This window comes from Protopterus annectens, chromosome 8.part0 (assembly GCF_019279795.1).
Source record: "Protopterus annectens isolate FY-2018-M chromosome 8.part0, PAN1.0, whole genome shotgun sequence".
Taxonomy (NCBI): domain Eukaryota; kingdom Metazoa; phylum Chordata; order Ceratodontiformes; family Protopteridae; genus Protopterus; species Protopterus annectens.
Genome location: NC_056741.1, coordinates 30,443,667 through 30,457,137, shown reverse-complemented (window position 1 = coordinate 30,457,137; position 13,471 = coordinate 30,443,667).

Genomic DNA, 13,471 nt, shown 5'->3' with positions numbered 1-13,471 from the left:
TTGGATTTTATTGCATATGCTTCTGATGTTTAGGGACATTATAAGTAGGTCTGTTGTTTTCTTGTTGGCTAAGAGTTGAGTTGTGGGGGAGTTGCTTGGACTAGGGTTTGTGGTTGGGTTGGATTTGGGAGAACCAGGGTTTGGATGGATGTCTCCAGCAAGGACAAGCTTATAGAGGGTGTTTACGAGGGTCTATATTAGATCAACGAATGCTTAGGTAAGCAAACGGTGATTAATCGATCCCATGTAAGCGAAAACTTACAAAACCGAACTGTCAGAACAGTGATTTTTTTCCAAGGAAAAAAAAAATCGCTGTTCCAAAAAAAAAAGTACGCACATGAAAACATGAGATTAAATGGGGAGCTTCGCCCCCCACACCCCCTGACGTGGGAGGCTGTGCCTACTTAAATATATCAACTCCAAGACCGCAGTACAGTGCCAAAAATGGCAATGTAACGAAGCAGCCAAGCAAATTCTTTCCCAGGGAAAGAATTTGCTTACATGCCTCTTCGATATTGTGCAGTTTCGGTTTTGTCAGTTCGACCAAGATGCATTCAAAAACATGCGTCTTTGGTCTGCTGATAGGAACCCATTTAGGATATGTTTTCTATACATAGTAAATTGCTTATGGTATCTTAGAGATATTTTATTTTATTTTTTAATATGGTTGACAAATACTGGATATTTATTTTGTTTCCTATTGCATATACAAAGGATGTTATTGTTTCTTCCAATTTGACTAATATCTTCTCATTGAAGGAAAAAAATCTTAATTTTTGGTTTCAATTCTTGCAAGATGACAATTTAACTATGCCAGAACATCTAATAATAAATTATGACTTAAATAGCTCTGAATGGTAGCAGCTTCAATCTCTTAGAAAATGTATGTTTAGCAAAATTAATTAATTCCCACAAAATTCAAGATCACCAGAACCTAAATTAATAAAATGTTCACTTCTTTTATACAACAAAATGCAACAATTGAATCTAAGCTATTAACCATACATAAAATAATGAATAATGAAATTAAAAATATTCCAAATAGTTACCGGAATTATTTCATCACAATTAATAATATGATACCTTCTGAAGTAGATAAAAAAAATATTTTGGAGATTATATGCATGGAAATTCATGAACAGAGCTTTTTTCACACCTCATAAATTAGAATTGATTACTACAGATAGGGTATTGCGTTGGAGATGTAAATCAGATTCTAAGCCTGATTGGTCACATATGTTCTATGATTGTGCAGCTCTAAAGAACTATTGGGAAAAATCAATAATCTTCTGCAAACACTTTTTACAGATAGTTTTGTTTTGACAAAATCTCTGGTTTTATTCAATACTTTGATTCCTAATTGTATTAGGAAAATCAAATATCCTCTTTTATGGTCTGTGCTAACAGCAGCTAGGAAAACAATAACCAGAAACTGGAAATCTGAACTTACTCCTTCATATGTAGAATTCAAAAATATTCTTACTGAAAACTGTTGTTTGAAAATGTTGACTATTATGTCAAGAACTGTTAGAACATCATTTTTATATAATATGTGGTCCAACCTAAAAACTATATTAGATAAAGATCCTTGCATTGTTTAATGAAATGATCATGGTTTTTATGATAATTTGTTAAACTGGATCATTTATACACTGATGTAAACACTTTAGTTGATTTTATTCTTCTGTTTATTTGTTTTGACTAATAACCAAGTTCATTTTTGAATCTCTGTAAACAATCTGTATTGTTATAAATCTTAATAAAAAAAATGTTTAAAAAAAAGAATTATGCTTGAATGATGCAGTTTTTCTCTTATACAAACCATCTGCCTCTTGGCTGGACATCTATGTTTCTTCTTACCTTTTTAATGTTTTTCAGAGATCTTCACCAAATCACCCTTTGCTTTCCTGAACATGCAAATGAACTACTGTAATCTGTTTTCCTTGATATTCTCTGCTCACCCGCTTTGATTCTTCACTGATGTCCTCGTTCCATCATCTTCCTTCTGCTGCATGCCCACAACTTTAATTCTAATATTAATCTTAAATATAAAGCAAACCATTTGGCTTATTCTACTGTTTCTTGCTGGAGTCAAAACCAGGACAGTCTCCTAACTTCAGCACGCCTACTCAAAGCATAAACATAAACACAAACAACCCCCTTATTTCCTTGATATTAACAGCTTTTTTTTGTTAACTCACAATGCTAAGTGCCAGTGGAATAAACAAAAAGCTTAACCAAGTACAAGCTTGAACCCAACAGTATAATTTTGACATAATTTGAATCAATGAAACATGACTAAAATCTGATCCACATTGTCTAAGCAATCATTTCCTTAACCATAAACTTATCTGTAGATATCAGCCATCCACTTAAATTGGAGGAGTTTGTCTCCTCCTCTAAAACATCACATTTCTATACATTACTAGTTTCTTCAGTCTTAATAACTGATGATATTTTTCCTGGCTAATAGCAGATATCATTCACATTAAAGGAAAATTTCTATCAATATCATATTCATGTATTCAACAAAATCTTTGCTATCACAATCACAATTGTAAATTTCTCACCCCTGCCTCAACTAATTCTATTTCCTTCTCAAAGAATTTCTGTTAGCTCCATCCAACAAGACTAACCTAATGGTATATGTTGACCTCAGTGAAGACTTCATTGTTACTAACAAACATGACCTTGGTGGGTGCCTCACTGATTTAGGTCTTTTCCACCTTATAAGTGAACCTACTAGCGCTTAATTCAAACCATACCGCTCAACTTTTTACAGCAAGTAACCTGGTCAAAGCCTAAAATAATGGGGAGACAAATTACTAAAAATAGGGACAGATTTTAAATATTGCCCTTATAAACTTATAAAGTTGCTAGAATAATAGCATTTGTGTTAGCAAGCATTTTCCAAGGGATATGCAGTCTGAAAGTCAAATGTGTGTTATTATTTAGTGACTTTAATCATGAGTGATTTGCCAGATGACCACACATTTTATGAGGAACAGAGCAAAAATGTGAGGAAAAAGCTGGACATTCTACAAGAATCTAAACAGTTGTGAGGTATGCATCAAACCTAACAAACACTTCACAAATTAAGCACACACACACACACACACACACACACACACACATATATATATATATATATATATATATATATATATATATATATATATGTATATATATATATATATATATATATATATATATATATATAGGTTTACTATCATTTGTGAGATCGCACCTTGTGCAAGTTATCACATTCCTGAATGAAAGAAGCAAAAAAAAAAAAAAAACAACTGCACAACTGAAAAAAAAAACAACTGCACAACTGCAAAATATATCGAACGAGGAAGTGGAGAATGTCGAATTTCACATGTTTCAAACATTCTTCCCACTTCCACAAGGTGTAGTGTCCTTAGTGTCCTGCTAAACACAGCAAAGAATGCTTTTGCAGGGGCGGCAAGCCCCCCCTGCACTCCCCCTCACTACTTATATATACAGACTCTGAGATTGCACTACAGTGAGGGAAAGGGTACATTTCCTGATCCCCACTATAGTGCAATCTGCATTAAAATGTTGAAATTCACAACATTTTTGTTTTTGTTTTTTTAATACTATCGAATTGGACATTTGGACTAACTTAAATCGAACAAAGTCCAATCACCCTTTTGATAGTAAACCACACACACACACACACACACACACACACACACACACACACATATATATATATATATATATATATATATATATATATATATATATATATATATATATATATATATTAATATTTCCTTGGCTGTCCTTTGATAATTAGCTAGTTTTAGCAGAGTTCCTTGGATTCTCCCCTGCTACTTTAAATTCCAGTTGATGGTTTCCCTCCCTTCCCCCACCCCCCAAGTGATTGCTTAGGTACAACATATCAAAGATTTTAAAAACTCTGGATGCCATATTTGCTCTAGTTGCAGCTGAAAGCCCTCCAGGTGTAGCATCTCTAGTGAGTGTCCCTGGACTTGCTGATAGTATTTTTTTAGCTAAGTTCTATCTTGAAGGTGTATACCTATCCATACAACCACACCCCCTCACTTCCTCCCACATCCCCACTCCTCTACTTCTTGTTCTCATTCTCCCTCCCTTCTTTGCTCCTCCCCACACTTACCTACTATCCACTATCAGGACTACTATACCTTACTCTCACCCCTTCCTCTCATCCTCTGTTCTACATCCCATAGGGTGACATGTGTCTTACAACTCAAACTATACTCTTACCATATCTACTTCTTATACTCTATCACCTCACCTCCTATCTCTCACAATTACCTACTCCCTATTTCCATCCCTCAAACACCACTCTTAACTCAAGTACAACACCACAACCCTATCTACTAATTTGTCCCTCTGTCCTTCGCCCCACCACTCCCATTCCTAAAATAAAAATATCTCCCCCCCTTCAAAACAAAAAAAAACAAAGTCTACTTACTCAAATTAAAACCCTATTACAAACCTCTACTTCTGTCTGGTGACATTCATCCTAACCCAGGCCCTACAGACACTACCCTGAACAATAACCCCCCTGTATCTAAACCTGCCAACCCCTCCAACCCACAAAATCAAGTACAATTCTGCTATATCAATGTCAGGAGCCTTGTAAATAAAGTTCAAGAACTCCATGCTTGGATAGCTAACTATACTCTTGACATAGTTACCCTAAATGAAAGTTAAAACCACACCATCTGGACAGTGAAATCATCCCTCCTGGCTATAATATCCTTAGATTAGATCGACCTAAAAGAAAAGGAGGAGGAGTCTCCATACTCTACTCCAACTGTCTCTCCCAAATCAGTCCCACACTAGTCTTACCCTCCTTCTCACCAGCTGAACTCCTACTAGCCAACTTCAAACTTAACAGTTTCAACACCATAAATGTTGCAGCAATCTATATCCGCCCTGGTGATAATATTAACATACTTGACAACATCCTCTCTCACCTCTCACACACCATCCACAATGAAATAATTATACTGGGAGATGTAAATATCGATTGGCTTAAAATACAAGCTCCCAACACTACTTCCTGTATAAACCTACATGGGTTTGAGCAGCTAATCACAACCCCAACCTACATTAATAAATCTCACCTACCCTAGCTCTCATCTTGACTAGATATTGGTCTCCCACCCTCAAAACTATCATAACTCCCAAATCCTTCCAAATGCCCTCAGCGACCACTGCCCTGTAACAGTTACCAGACATGCTCCTCACCTTACTAAACTTAACAAATATATTACCACCTGCTCACTTTCTCTTTTTGTCCTAACTCCTTTATTCACCAACTCTCCAAAATTAACTGGTCTTACCTCACCACTCTTCCTTTAGATGAAGCTGTCCACTCCTTCAACACTACATTCCTAAACATTCTTAACTCCCTTGCTCCTCTTTGCACAATTAGAATCAAATCTAATCCTGCTCCCTGGCTCACTAAATCTACCAGAACCCTCATGAAAGACCGGGATAGGATATGGAAAATGTGGACTAAAACTAGGACCCTTTCTCTTCTTCAGAAATATAAAGATCTCAGAAATAAAATAAAAAAAAAATCCATTATGAGAAAATAAACTTCTATGGCAATCCTCCCTCTACTCTTAAATCAAACCCAAAGAAATTCTGGAGGTCTGTTAAACAGACTCTTCATCCAGGAAACCATTCCTCTCCTAACCCATGTCCCAGTGCAACACCTGAAGACATAGCCAACAAATTTAACAATCATTTTATAAACTCAATAACCTCCATAATAAAATCCCCCCCCCAGAAACAACACTAGCCCCCCCACAAACTCTATACCTCTTCCAAACCCTCCTAACTCTTTCTCTCTAAAAGCAGTATCAACTACGTAAAGTCATTACTCTCTAAACTTAAACCTTGCTCCCCATCAGTTGACAAGCTACCCTATTACTTCCTGCAGATTGCCTCTGAACTTCTTGCCTAACCTGTAGCCATCTTAATCAACCGATCCATTTCTGAATCCTATGTCCTCGCTGTATTGTAGAATTTCTTTACTCTACCCATTCACAAAGGGGGCAACAACTCAGACATATCCAACTTCAGACTGATTGCTATACTCTCTCCACTCTCAAAAATCCTAGAGAAATGTATTCACAAGCAGGTAATGCATTACCTTCACTAGGAAAACCTTCTCACACCCACAGAGCATGGTTTCCGTCCCAAGCATAGTACAACTACTGCACTCATATCATTCATCAACATAGTCTCCCTAGCTCGGGATAACAATAAACTTGTCTCATGCCTATTCCTTGACCTTTCTAAAGCCTCTGACACTGTCTCTCACCCACTGCTTCTAGATAAACTCATTAACTTGCACTTCTCTCCCCCAGTCATACCTCTCAACTGTACAGACCCCGGGATTCATGAACGCTGCGCCAGGCGGACGCATAGCGTAGGCGTTACAATGCCAAATATGGCCGCCGAGCGATTCAGGTACGATCCAATTCCACGTGCACTACCGGCGTGCGCCGGATCTGCGCCGCCTCCGGCGTAGGTATGCTAAACACCCCATGTGCGGTGTTGCACCATGCAAATGAAGGCATATAGCGATCCACGAAGTGGCGCAGGCGTAGCATAAGGGCACGGCAATGTAAACCAAAAAAAAACGGTTTACATTTACCCAAACATAACATAGGAGTAACGGAAGGCTGTCAACGTCAGGTATCACACTGTTGCCATATGCCAATGGCGAAAGACACAGAGAATGTCAAAAGAAAACATGCACAACATGTAAATAATAACATAAATGGTATGTCCACAGAAACTCACAGCAGAACCCCAGGACATGTCTGCGGAAGGTGCTAAACAATGAAATAATATGACAATGTCATAAAACAGCAGTGTAATACACATCAGCTTCACAGCCACAATACACCATGGTATGCATGGAAAGCCACATCCACGGTGCAAGGGTTGCCAAGGAGTCGCGGCAGTGTTCAGCGCGGTAACTATGAATTAGTAGTCAATGCCATGCAAATGAGGCAGATAATACTGAATCGCAAAACCCCGCCGGCGTAAGGCTGTACCAAACGGCGCAGCGGTAATACACCGAGGAGTGGCTCAGAGGGAATACATGTCACCTGCAGAGGGGTGTGCCACTGTAGGAGGAAGCACATTGGAGCCCAGCAAACCTGGGCTGTACATTGCACATCACAGCTGCAGGACCGGGGGGGGGGGAAATAGTTGAGCTGAGAGCACACAATGCGCGCAGAGGTGCATGTGCACGAGGATGACTACGTTCCCTTAACCCAGTCATGTGACGCTCGCCCCACAAATAACATCGGATACAGGAAGGTGATGTTGAGAATATGAGGAAATGCGGAAGCAGTGTAATTGGAGTAGTAATGAGCAATCAACAGTAATCAACCCACGAAGGCCAATCGGCGGCAGCTGACAACTCTGCATGCAGAAACCTGCAAAACGGGATAGGGGAGGCATATGAATGCAAAGAAAGTAGCGGAGGTAGCAGATTGCAAAGAGTGAAGACCTGACACAGCAGAGCCAAGTAGACAGGCAGCATAACGGCGGTGGCACACAAAACGCACGATATGCCATGTCCCAGAAACTACACATGACAGGGCTCTGCAGGATGCATGCCAGGAAATAGTAGGTGCAACGTGCAGAAACAGTAAGGTAAGGTCGAAAGCTAATCCATTGCAGGCAAGAGTAATGCAACACCAAAGGCAACAGCGTTGCAGTGCCAACGGTAAAACACGGAAGATAATCCCCAGATACGGCCGCACAGACACACCCTATGACATCACCGGGTGTACAGCACAACAGTATAAAGTGTGAATGCACACAACACACAGCCGTGTATTCCCAAACGCCGCACCATAGGTGTAAACACACGGGGAACTTTTAAAATGTACATGTTGGGTGCCGCCGTGGGCGTGATCCATCAGCATGTGTTAGAGACAGACGGAGTTGTGGAGGAGGGTGCCGACAACTACCGTAGGCCTCAGAGGAGAAGGAGAGTGTTCAGACCAAGGGTAACCTACCAGGGGCTACAAGACCTGGAGATAGTAGAGCGTTACAGGGTGGATAGGGACACTTTACAGCAAATAGTGGAGCTGTGCCGCCACGCCTGAGAACAAGAAACAACAGAGGGAGCCCATCCCAGTGGACACAAAGGTATGTGTAAGCTTGCGAATACTGGCCACAGGTACCTTTCAAAGGCCAACTGGGGATATAATGGGCATCTCACAGGCATCAGCATCCAGGGTACTACACCAGTTTCTGGATGCCATGTTACCACATGCCAATGAGCATATATACTTCCCCAGATCTCAGGAGGAGTTGGCTAGCAATATGTGCCACTTCCACCGTGTGGCACAATACCCGGAGGTACTGGGTGCGATAGACTGTACGCACATACAAATCAAGTCACCACCTGGGGAGCAGGGTAGACGCTACATAAACCGCAAGGGATTCCCTCCATCAATTGCCAGGTCGTGTGCAATGCGCAGGGCATTATCATGGATGTGTGTGCTGGCAGCCCTGGAAGCTACCACGACTCCCATATCTGGCATGCCTCACAGCTGTACCAGGTATTCGCCAGGGGGGACATCCCACAAGGCCACCTTGTGGGGGATGCTGGCTATGCACTGGAGCCGTGGATGATGACTCCCATCAGAAATGCACACACACACATGCAAGAACGCCATAATGAGGCACACGCACAAACCAGAATAATCATAGAGCGTGTGTTTGGGATGCTGAAATCACGGTTCCGGTGCTTGGATACATCCGGTGGAGCCCTGCAGTACTCTCCAGGCACATGTGCCCACATATTCATAGTATGTGCCATGCTACATAATATGATCCTGCGGAAGCAGCTGCTGCAGGGACATAATGGTGAAGGGCCACAAAGCCCACCACAACTGCCAAGGCCAGTCCAGGCACAGAGGGTTCAGGACCATGAACACACTGTGCCAGCCCCAGTAGGCAGACGGAGGCGTACCCAATATGCCTATGCCCTGGCAAAGAGGGAACGTATAGCACATACTCTGACAGCGTAGGCCCCATGGACTGACACCTCCCTACCTGCACACACAGTGAAATGGACGGCACACAAACATGGCCACCCGTAAAGTGTACCGTATGGGTGGCCCCATGTGTGACTCCAACATAGGCAGCACCCAAACACTGCACACCCAACAGCCAGCGGAGCATGGAACGCCAACACCTGAACCGTACGCGGGTCCTACAGCAGACGGCGTTGCTGTATGCTGCCACGTTCGCCGCAAGGTGTATACATATAGACATGTAGATATGTGCATATACAGATATGTAGATAGATATAATTACATACATAGAAATATATGTACACATATACATATAAGTACAACAGGTAAGACAGGGAATCAGAGGGATGTAAGGTGACAGAGAAGTAACACGCGATATCTGTACATAGTATACATAGTGAAAGACAACCTGAGCATCCGGGAGGTTTAACAGAAGAGGAAACCGCCACCCATGGAAAGGTCAACATACCGAAATGCATAACCGCGAGTCGGAATGATCGCCAGGCCACAGTACAGTAACAGTACATGCGGGTAATACTATGATGATATGAGGGGGGAGGTAGACACTGCCGCCGGTGATGCGGCCCACGCAGGTACTGTGTGCAACCGTCCCTGTGACTGCCGCAGTATGTGTATGTGTGCGGTGAGGGTGCCGTGTGTTTCGCTGTGCGAGTGTAATGTGTGTGCCACTGTAAAATGTGTATGTTGGTGCCATGTGAGAGGCGGAGTGGAATAACATGTGTAGGCATACAGTACAGTAGCCACAGGCGTATGTACACCAGTAGTCCCAAAGTAGTACTGAGAGCCCCACCCTGGCTAGGCGTGTGGCGACGTATAACGATGCAAAGTGAAAATGTCCCAGAATGTACCACAGGAATATACCCCACATGAAATGGAAAGGACGTATGTACTAATCATGACCGTATGTATGACACCGATATGCTAATTGCAAAACGATACGTCGGCAAAGTTACACAGCAATAGGTATGTACCGCGGAAATACGCATGTGCTACCCCGGTACTGATCGTGGCCACGTATCGGCCCGTAAACACCGCTGTGTGTTCTACAAGTGTCAAACAAGCAATCGCCACCTGAATAGGTGGCAACCACTGGCAAACAGGCCATCCCAAGTACAGGACCACAATGACTGTAAATATCTGGGACAGAATGACAAGGGATAGTCGTCACGTACAAACAACCGCAGATATACCACCGATGTGACGGAGGAATACATGCAGGAAGCACACACGCAGGCGATACCAACACCACATGACAACAACACAACCTACACTCCCAGAACAACAGACAAGTAACTGTCAACTCCCCAGGCAGGGATGGAGCACACAGACAAGCATACCGTGTATGTAGAGATGCAAGGCCCACAACCCGTATCCGTCACCTACAACCTCCGATATTCCCCATCGCACATATCAAAGGGATACAAGCCGTAATAGCAGCACAAACATACAGGCAGTCAATGACAGCTGCATAACCGCAACATCTCGCGTGGGAAACACTATCAACAGCGGATGCATACTTGCATCCGTTGTTTAAAGGAATACAACAGCTATGTTACACATCCGAATGCAAAACGCCATCAACAGACGCCGTCAGGACAGGGACACCCACATGTCGAACATAATACCATACCCAACACACACAATCCACGGCTAACACCACTGCGAAATGTACCTGTCGCCACACATAGCGGCTGCAGTTACACATAACATAACACAATACAGACCATCTCCACGAAGGTAGGGCAAATAGCCAACGCCCAGGTGAGGAATGCAACCATACCCTAGTTACGACGCGTAATGTACGAATGGAGTAGATGCACAGGTGATATGCGCACAAGTACACACTGAGGAACAGCTATTGGTGTGATGAACCCACATGTTGCAGGTATCGACGGATATAAGGATGACTCCCAGGATATTCAAACCGTATGCTCATACCGAACCAGTACTCCACAACGGATAGAGTAACAAATCGGAATAGCGATACACGCAATGAAAACGGAAGGAAACACTGACAAGGTATGTAGAACCCACGATATGTACGGGTGTGTAACGCATGATGTGTATGACGAAGCTGTACTGTATGTGAATGGTGTTTGTAAGTAATGATACTTGTCCATAATGCAGAGAGTGGTGAAAGGTGGTTATGTAGTGCTATCCTGCTGAGCATACCAACGACTGTGGACACCGTGTGCACAGCAGTGGGACATCATGTACACAGCCAGGATAACACAAGGGCTGCCACAGGGGGGCATAACAGAGAACAATGCCACACCACACGCGATGCTGGCAGTGGATGTCCAACAAGGAAGTGCCATAGCAGGGGATAGGACATGTATGTATACTGTCACAGCACACATGTGTATGGGCATATACCGTCGATGTCATACGTAATGTGCACCCGACGTGCACGTATGCCTTGCAGTAGGGGATACTATGTCAACTATGTGTAATGTAAAGCTGTCATGGTGGATATGACAGACATCATACACAGTATCACAGGCATATCATGCATAATGGAGTTATTGCCTATTGGTATGTACAATAACAGGATACATATGGCCTGTAGATATGGGACAGAGTAGTAGCATAATAGCCATCCGAAATGGAAGGAACACCAAGTAACCATGGCCAAACGATCTGTAGCAGGTGCAATGTGGGCAACAATGAAGTCCGGCAGGTCCATGTGTAAACACATGTGCAGTGTACACAGTAGTGTCACCTCCCCATGGTAGTGTCCAGTGAACAGCAGAGGTGGGTGTCAACTGCATGTCTACACAGTACTGCTGCTGTGGTGGTACCATGACTACGTGTCACTCAAACAGCAAGGGAGCTATCACATGAACAGTGCCACTGTGTGTCCCTGTGGGATGTGCACAGGACCTATGTTCCACAGCATGGTGTGTGTTGTGTCTGCGGAAGTAACACAGAAGCCCAGCCCATGCAATGTGGCATGTGTGCACATATCCATGAGTGGTCCGTTCACACTGCCCACTGCAATTGCCATGTATGAGTACTACATGCATCAGTAATGCGGAGGACATGGTCCATGTCAGAGCAGAAGACACCCCTGTGTATGTGGTATGCAGATGTGTACAGATGTGTTTTCCGTCTGTCAGCCGCATATGTAAACTGTCTGAGCCTGGTACACATCATGGCATGACAATGCTGTGCCATGTAAAGTCGTAGCCATTGTGGAAGGTACACCACGAATGTGGTATTGTAACCTTGCCCGTGTGTAGATGTGTGTATGCCACAGGTACAATGGCTACCTATGTACCAGCATCACACACAGTACAGATAGGTGTGGCCCTGCAGATGTGTACCCATGCCACAGTGGAATACGGTAACCACAGCACCATGTGGGGCATTTGTGTGTACAGCAACCATGTACAATTTGATATGCATGTACGGGACAGTATCCATGTGATACTCAGTGGATGAATGTTGCTATGCAAAGGTGATGTGCATGCACCATGTGTCATGCATCCTGATGCCATGACACCCACATGATGTATCTGCCACACCGACACCCATACGGTTGTTATCAGTATGAGCTGGTGGAGCTATAATGGTGCCAGGTATGTAGATGTGGGATATCTAGGCATGGACAGTACTCTGTGACAGCATGTTGTGTATGTAAGCAAATAGTGAACATGAGGGGCCCCATGACTGAGGACTGTGTAATGCCATATGTACCTGACATGTAGTAGGTAGCATGATATGCTTGCACCACTGTGTGTCCTGTCCAGGAGTCATATAGCCTAACATCCTGAGACACAGGGTATGATGTGCAGGTGGATGTGTACGTTGCCAATACCAGAACGTGGAATGGTGCTGAAGGGCAATGTGAGGACAATGTCTGATCTGTTGCCCTCTGTACCACACCAACCACCCATGCAATGGTATGACAGGTGGCCAGCATGTGTATGTGGCGTGCTGTGGCACACAGAAGCCCAACAAGGGTGCCAGTAAAGGCATGGAGGTCATCAATGAGTGCGTGAAGCACGTTTGTGAGGATGTGCCCCAGTGCCATACAGAATGGTCCAGTCATGGGTGTACGAATGCAGTCCCACACGTGCAATGCAGTGCCACCCATGTGTAGTGCGATAGATGCGGCAGTGTGACGGTCAAGGTACACAATGTCCGACAACAGGCTAGCAGTGAATTCAGTGGGCTGGTGTGGAGACACATACCAAACAGGTTGGCGGGACATAACAGCTAGGGAGATCGGAAGGTGACATTGGGACAGTGTCTTAGGACATAACGTGTGCATGGCAGTACCATGTATGTGTCCACAGGGACACTACGATGTCCATGTATGGATTGCAACCCTGTAGTGAGTGAGAGTGTGT